Raw genomic sequence first — 8029 nt, forward strand, 5'->3', positions numbered from 1 at the left:
TGGAAGTTCCCAGGCTAGGGGTCGAATTGGTCTTGCAGTTGCACAGCCACAGCAGTGCCAGGTCTGAGCCACGTGTGAGACCTACACCACAGCTCATGGCAACGCCAGATTCTAATCCACAGAGCAAGGCCAGGGATCGAACCTACGTCCTCATGGATGCTAGTCAGATTCGTTTCCGTGGAGTCATCCTCCTAGCCACATTTAAATTTAACCGTAATTACCAAAATTAAAAACCGGGCTGCACTGTAAGTGCTTCATCTTGCCACATGCCTCGTGCGTGCTGCATGGGACAGTGCGGCTACAGAACACTGCCATTGCTGCAGAAAAGTGTTGCGATGGTGCTAGAAAAAAATGAAACAAAAACCCTAAGGAAAGAGACAAATGTAGAATACGGAATATTCCGTAAGACGAATGGCCCACCTTTGCAAGAAGTCAAGATTGCTAAAGAAAATGAGGATCTGCCCGCTCTGAGTTAAGACATAATAACCAAACGCCATTTGCCATCCTATATCAACTCTTGGTTTGAGATCAGCTATTAAAGGCATTTTGGGGGACAACTTGGGAAATTGAGAGATTGTTCGTTTGACAGGTGTGAGAAGAGGAGGGCAGTTGTGTAGGGAAAAAAGTTTATTTAAATATATGCTCAGAAAACTTGGTGTGAATAGCCACATCTGTGAAATATGTTTAAATGGTTTTGGGGGAAAATGTACATTGACAAACATGGCAAAATGTTGACGACTGTTGGTAGTTTGTACAATTGTTGGTAGTGTGGCAACAGAGGACTGGGAATTTTTGCTTTTATAAAATATTCTTTGAAATTATCCAAGTCTTACTGTTCAAAGTATTTTAATCTGTTTCTTATTTACAATTTTTTAAAAAAGGAGCTTATGTGGCTTTAAAAGATACTTGGCAAATTTGTTAGCTGCCAATTTCACTATTTTATTTACATTCTCTACAGACTTTATTTTTAATTTTAGCTTTTACTCTTAATAGGAAACTGAAAATGCCAGCATAATGGTCCAGCAACATACCCTCTCAAAGATTTACCCTAACTTGACATAATGGTAGGTCACAATTAGTAAGCTGTCAGAGAAGTAAGCTGTCCTGCAAAAAGAGTGCTTACTTCAAGGTTGTCACTAAAATCATTGACTTACACTTCAGCAGGACGAACTGGAGTTCAAGTATATCACCAACGAGGCATAACTCAGTCTATATTGCCTATGTGAAAATCCTTTCTGTTTTTCGCTTTTTATGCCCATGCTGTGGCACATGAAGTTCCCAGGCTAGGCGTGGAATCAGAGCTGCAGCTACTGGCCTATACCACAGCTCACAGCAATGCCTCATCCTAACCCACTGAACTTGAGGCCAAGAGAGGCCAGAGATCAATACCCTCTCCTCACAGAGACCATGTCAGGTTCTTAACCCTGCTGAGCCACAGTGGGAACTCCCATAAATCCAACTGTACCTAATGTTTATGATGAGTTGTCATTCTATTGTTATTTCTGCTTTCAAAACGTTGATTTTACCAGTGGATATATTTCTAAGAAGAAAGAGAGCATGGAGGGATGAAAGAGAACTGAATGTTATTTAACAACCACCAGTCACAATTGCTCAAAGACAATGTATCCTAAATGATTATGAAAAGTTCTGGTTTACTTTGATAATCACATCATAATGTAGCAGCACCTTGTCTATCACTCTATGGTTCCACGAGTTAGTTGCCTGAAAACTAGATTCCTTTTGTCCTTATTATAAAATAATCTTGGGGATTCTGAAGAAATTCTTAAATACATCATTTATGGAGTTCATAAAAATGAACAAGTTTATTTGCATTTTAACATCCACATGGTTTGAATGGTATACAACAAAGTCTCCTTTCTCACGCCTGTCCCCCAGTCAGCCAGATCCCCTCCTTTCTCTTAGCCATTTCTTGTGTATCCTTTCAGAACAGGATCTTGTATATTCTTACTTAATTCATCTTAGAAAATGTCTGTGTAGCATGTAGTCTTGAGGATGTGGCCATATGGTTATTGTATACAATGTTGCAACGAACATCCTCATTCATAAAGTAAACATATCATTGCACACATACACCCAAACCTACTGAATGTATTTCCTTTTCTCTTTTTCTTGGCCTGGCCCACTGAATTTATTTCTATTGACCATTTCTGGGCCAATGCTTTAAAATTTTGTTAGATGTTTAATTATTCCCCATAGGTTACTCCAGCTTATATTTCTAATATCAATGTACAAAAATTAAATTTTAAACTTCTAAGAGAGCCTTTGAGGTGGTTGCGAATACTTCAGTCATTCTGACAAACACATACAGACCAAAGATTTCCTTTTGAAAGGCATACAAAAGCTAAAAAACTGTTACCCAAATCTTATAAGAAACACAAGTTCACCACTAATACAATAGATGCCCTGGTAGATCAGGAAGAGTCTGATCTCTTTGACAAAGGTTTCTTTCAAAAAGATCAAGACTCATCAATTTTGGGCATTTGCTAAGAAAAAAAAGTTTAATTCTTCAAATATTACTACCTCAGTGGTTCCAGTACTAAACTATATTGCCCTGTATTTAAATCTCAAGGAATTGAGCTGATTAAAAAACAACAATAATCAAAGTTATCATCTCTTTAGCCTAGAAGGCTCAATTTTATTTATTTTACTTTTAGGTTTTAGGGCCGCACCCTTGGCATATGGAAGGTCCCAGGCTAGGAGTCAAATTGGAGCTGCAGCTGCCAGCCACCACAATCCAAACCACCTCTCCACTGCATCTGCAACCTACACCACAGCTTTAGCTGGATCCTCAACCCACTGTAAGGCCAGGGATTGAACCTGCATCCTCACAGATACCAATCAGATTTTTCTGCTGCGACATGCCAACACCAGGAATTCCCAGAAGATTCAATTTTAGAGTTCAGTTTTTTTGAGGTATTGAATTTTGAGACAGCTTTGGAAATATTTTCCATCCATTTTGATAAATGTCAGGGAATAAGTTAGTCTGCTGTGTCGTGGCACTTCTGGTTGCTTTCACTGTCTATCTTACACATGCAGGGAAGCAGTATAGCATAAATTAAGGAGCGTGAGTTCTTTAAGTGTTCTCATCACAAGGAAAAAAAATTTGTTTCTATTGCTTTAATTCTGTACTTACATGAGGTGATGGATGTTGACTAAATATATTTTGATAATCACTTCCTGATGCATGTAATCAAATCATACCTACACCGTGCTATATGTCATTATTATCTCAAAAACACTGGAAGAAAAAAACAATAAAAAAAACCTACTGTCTAAGAATCTATTGATCTTGTCTGATTTTCTAATTTCAGTTTGGTTCCATATAATTAACAGTACCTGAAAACAACCTTTGCATACATATTTTAAATAATTTTTGCTTATGGTGTTACATCCCTCAAAGCATTCTAGTTTTTTTTGTATTTGTGCTTTATGTCTTTTTTTTTTTTTTTTTTTGGCTTTTTGCCTTTTCTAGGGCCGCTCCTGCAGCATATGGAGGTTCCCAGGCTAGGGGTCTCATCAGAGCTATAGCTGCTGGCCTACACCACAGCCACAGCAACTCGGGGATCCGAGCCTCGTCTGCAATCTACACCACAGCTCACGGCAACGGGTGATCCCTAATCCACAACCCACCGAGCAAGGGCAGGGATCGAACCCACAACCTCATGGCTCCTTGTTGGATTCATTAACCACTACACCACGACAGAAACTCCAATGTGCTTTATGTCTTTATTATGTTTGTGAAAGACTGCTTAATTCTCAATTTGTCAACGACTCTTATCTCCTATATATCGAATAAAAGTGGTGATAGAGGTGGGGGAGGGAGGTTTGGATTTTGAATATCAGATGCCTCTAAGGGCTCTTCTGAGTAAAGTAATTTGCCCTGTGATGAGCTCTATAAATAGACCCCAAACCCTCAGATGAGTCATCTCCAGTTCAAGGGAGAAATATAATCAGGCTTCATACAAGGTCAAACAGGTACTTGGAGAAAATGTATATATTCCTGACAATGATTCAATCTTCTCTCATCTGCTCCTCCCTCAGATACTCTAGATAATACTCTTTGCTCTTGTGCCTGTATCTTCAAATATTTCTACACTAGCTTACCCTCAACTTTCGAGTCTTCTTAAAAATTCATCTCTCGCTCCTTTTGTCTCCTTGTAGCCTCGATTTTTCTCTTCTGTACCTCACACCAGAGCATCCTAAAAAATGACAGTGTCTTTGGTCTTCCCTCACACATGACTTTTTCCTGCCTTTCCTCTGGAACTCCCCTTACACTAGGGTAAGTGCTTACCATACTTAGTGGTTAAATCCAATGTATTTATTTATTTATTTATTTATTTTGGATCTTATGCCCTACTTGACCAACCCTCAGCTATATCTGTCGCTAGGCTATTGCGACTCTCTTGAAACTCTTTTCTGGTTTCCAGGATACCATTCCCCCCCATCACCAGATTCTGTTTGTTCACTTATTAAATATTTGCAAAGCTCCTACAATGGTGGAAAGCTAGGAATTGGGGATGCAATTATCTCTTTACAGAGACTTATAAATAGACAATCACAAAGGATACCTATAATTACTGCTGTCACAAGGTAAGAACAAGGTGCTAAGGAAACAAAGAGGTGGGTCAGATTAGAATTCTAGAAGAGTCCATAATCTCATCTTCTGCTAACCCATTAATATCCCCCAGGGTTCTCAATTGTCCTCCTTTTACTACTCCCTTTTTGCAAGATCTCAGCCACTCCACTCAAATACCTCTACACAATTGACTTCTGAATATAAACTTACATATTCTGAATATTTATGGTGTTCCTAATCTCGGGGACCACTCCTCTGGTTCAGTCACTTGCCACTTCCCGTCCGAATTCATGCAGTGGGGGATGGAGCTGCACCTCCCCAAGTGCTGATGTTTGTTGGGCAACTTAAAATCATACCCTTCAGCTATGCCCTTCATGATATACAAATAAACAAACCCTTTCTGGCCCCTTTGCCTATCTCACTAGACTTATCTCTTGCTACTCCCCCAATCTGGGGCCAGCCACATTCAAAAATCTGCCTTTCTCCACTGTCCCACCCTACAGGGCTCACACAAGTCCAGGCCTTCGGAAAATTTACATATTCTTTGGGAAATTTACAAGTAGTCCTCAACAGAACTCCCCTCACTCTTTCCACCAACTTGAACTGCCTCTAGACCCAGCTCCGTTATCACCCACCCAGAAGCCTCCTTTGCTCCCTTCCAACCACCCAGGCCCTCCAGAGGTCCCAAAGCACCCTGGACACACCCCATCTTAATTCTTAACACAGGCAGCGCCTTGGGGCCAGGCCCACCTCCAGATTCTGCAACACCCAATGGAGGGTTTAGTGTGTTCCAAGGGCTTAATAACGTTAGATGACCGGAAATTTCCTGTCCCAAACGATGATGCCCAGAATACACACAATCAAAATGCCAGCTACAGCTAACGCTCCGTGCTGTCTCCTGCATTCACAAAACTACAGTACAAGCAGCGATGCACCAACCCAAGACCCCAGAGAACCACAAAGACCAATGAGTGTTTTTCGAAACGGGAGGCAGTTGCACAACTGGACCCCCCCACCCAACTTCCCTCTTCCCACCCTTCCTTTGAGAAAAAAAGAAGAGAAAAAAGAACCATCAAGTGGTTAAGAGCAAAGCCAAAATAAAACTTCAGACGGTCCACCGTGACAACAAGCGTGCATCTGGTAAGGCCGAAGGAAAGCCCCTGGCAGCTCACCTGGGCTGCAGGGCGCACGGCCGGGTGGCCTCTAACCGCCTTTGCTGTCGCACAGTGTGGAGGGGGAGGGGAGGGGCAGGGGAGGGGAAAGCGGTTCTTCCCCACCCAGGGGACAGCGAGGGCCCGGATCCCAGGGTGGTCCTCCCGCAGGGACACCCTTACCCCGTGTCGAAAGGGCCTCCTCGGATCGCCCTCGGCGGCGGCGTGCACAGACGAAGCGGGCCGGCGGCAGCTCCCGGGCCGTCGCCGCCGGCTCTCACCCCAATGGCGGCGCTAGCGGGCAGCGGCAGGCGCCTTTATAGGAGCCCCGCCGCGGGCCGCCCGCCCATTGGCCGCGGCGCGTCACGTGGCCCGGCCGCAGTCCCAGCGCAGGAACCGCGCGAGGCCCCGGCTCCGCGGCCCCGGCCTGGAGCGAAGGTGGGCGGCCGTTGACTCCCTCCCCCGGTGCAGGGCGGCTGAGCGCTTCTGCGGGCCAGGCCCGCCCGGAGCCGAGGATTAAAGGTAGGAGCCCCGCCCGCGGGCGTTGACCCTCGAAATAACCCGATCAGTTGGTCTCGTGTGGTTCTCCGGGTTCTCGAGTTGGGGCCTGCGCTGTTCTCGCTGTTCTCGAGTTTTCTTGGCTTTCATCCTTTCTCCCGCCCGCCCCAAAGCTCCATCTCTCCAACGCCGGAGTGCTTTACGTTAGGTAGCGGCTGCGCTTGGGGCCGACCTGAACGCACTGGGTTTAAAATGGCACTTAATTTGGACCTCATCAAACTGACAAACTTTTGCACAGCGAAGGAACCCAAAAAGAAACCAAAAAGACAACTTACAGAATGGGAGGAAATAGTTTCAAACGATGCAACGGACAAGGGCTTACTCTCTAAACTATACTAGCAACTTATACAGCTCAACAGCAAAAAAGCCAACCACCCAATGGAAAAATGGGCAAAAGACCTGAATAGACATTTCTCCAAGGAAGATATACAGATGGCCAACAAGCACATGAAAAAATGCTCAACATCCCTGATTATTAGAGAAATGCAAATCAAAACTACCACGAGATACCACCTCACACCAGTCAGAATGGCCATCATTAATAAGTCCACAAATAACAAGTGCTGGAGGGGCTGTGGAGAAAAGGGAACCCTCCTGCACGGTTGGTGGGAATGGAAGCTGGTACAGCCACTATGGAGAACAGTTTGGAGATACCTTAGAAATCTATACATAGAACTTCCATATGACCCTGCAGTCCCACTCTTGGGCATATATCCAGACAAAACTTTCCTTAAAAAAGATGCATGCACTTGCATGTTCATTGCACCTCTATTCACAATAGCCAAGACATGGAAACAACTCAAATGTCCATCAACAGATGATTGGATTCGGAAGAAGTGGTATATATACACAATGGAATACTACTCAGCCATAAAAAAGAACAAAATTATGCCATTTGCAGCAACATGGATGGAACTAGAGACTCTCATACTGAGTGAAGTAAGTCAGAAAGAGAAAGACAAATACCATATGATATCACTTATAACTGGAATCTAATATACAGCACAAATGAACGTTTCCACAGAAAAGAAAATCATAGACTTGGAGAATAGACTTGTGGCTGCCCCCCCCCGGGGGGGGGAGTGGGAGGGATGGGGAGATTGGAGTTAATGGATGCAAACTATTGCTCTTGGGATGGATTTATAATGAGATCCTGCTGCGTAGCACTGAGAACTATGTCTAGATAGTTACATCGCAGCATAACAATGGGAGGAAAAAGAATGTATACCTGTATGTGTAACTTGGTCCCCATGCTATACAGTGGAAAAAATAAAATAAATAAAATAAAATGGCACTTAAGGTCTGTTTCACCACCCATGTGGAAGGAGAACGAGTTTGGATTTTGAACATCTTGGCCACCCCTTCCTCGTTATTTATGGACGTGAATTACTCAGCACAGTGGTTGTCTTTTGGATCCAACGGCAGTGTTTCTAGATGGCAGGATGGATGAGGGAGGAGAGAATGAAAACCGCCCGTGAACGGCTTCATAAACCCCTCGAAAACCAATCAACTTCCAGTTTCCTGAAGCGCAGATCTGAGGGTCCTCAACCTGCTTGGGTGGCTTGATTCCATCGCTTTTATGTGAGAGTGAAGGTCCTCAGGACCAAGGGTTTATAAGAAAGCCAGGCACAAAAAAAGAAAAAGGAAAAGAAAGCCAGGCACTACTAGAGGTCAACATAAATAACAGCTACAGGCATTTTTACATTAGAAAGGCTCTTACTTT

General features: G+C 43.7%; 1 protein-coding gene across 2 annotated transcripts in view; it reads right to left on the bottom strand.

Annotated features, from left to right (window-relative positions):
- The window catches only part of BRDT (bromodomain testis associated), a 57312-nt gene extending 51276 nt beyond the window's left edge, over positions 1 to 6036 (bottom strand). For both annotated transcript variants that reach the window (XM_021090249.1, XM_021090248.1), the window contains exon 1: positions 5932 to 6036. The gene's annotated coding sequence lies outside the window, so the exon portion shown is untranslated. The remainder of the gene's footprint in view (positions 1 to 5931) is intronic.

This window comes from Sus scrofa, chromosome 4 (genome assembly GCF_000003025.6).
Source record: "Sus scrofa isolate TJ Tabasco breed Duroc chromosome 4, Sscrofa11.1, whole genome shotgun sequence".
Taxonomy (NCBI): Eukaryota; Metazoa; Chordata; class Mammalia; order Artiodactyla; family Suidae; genus Sus; species Sus scrofa.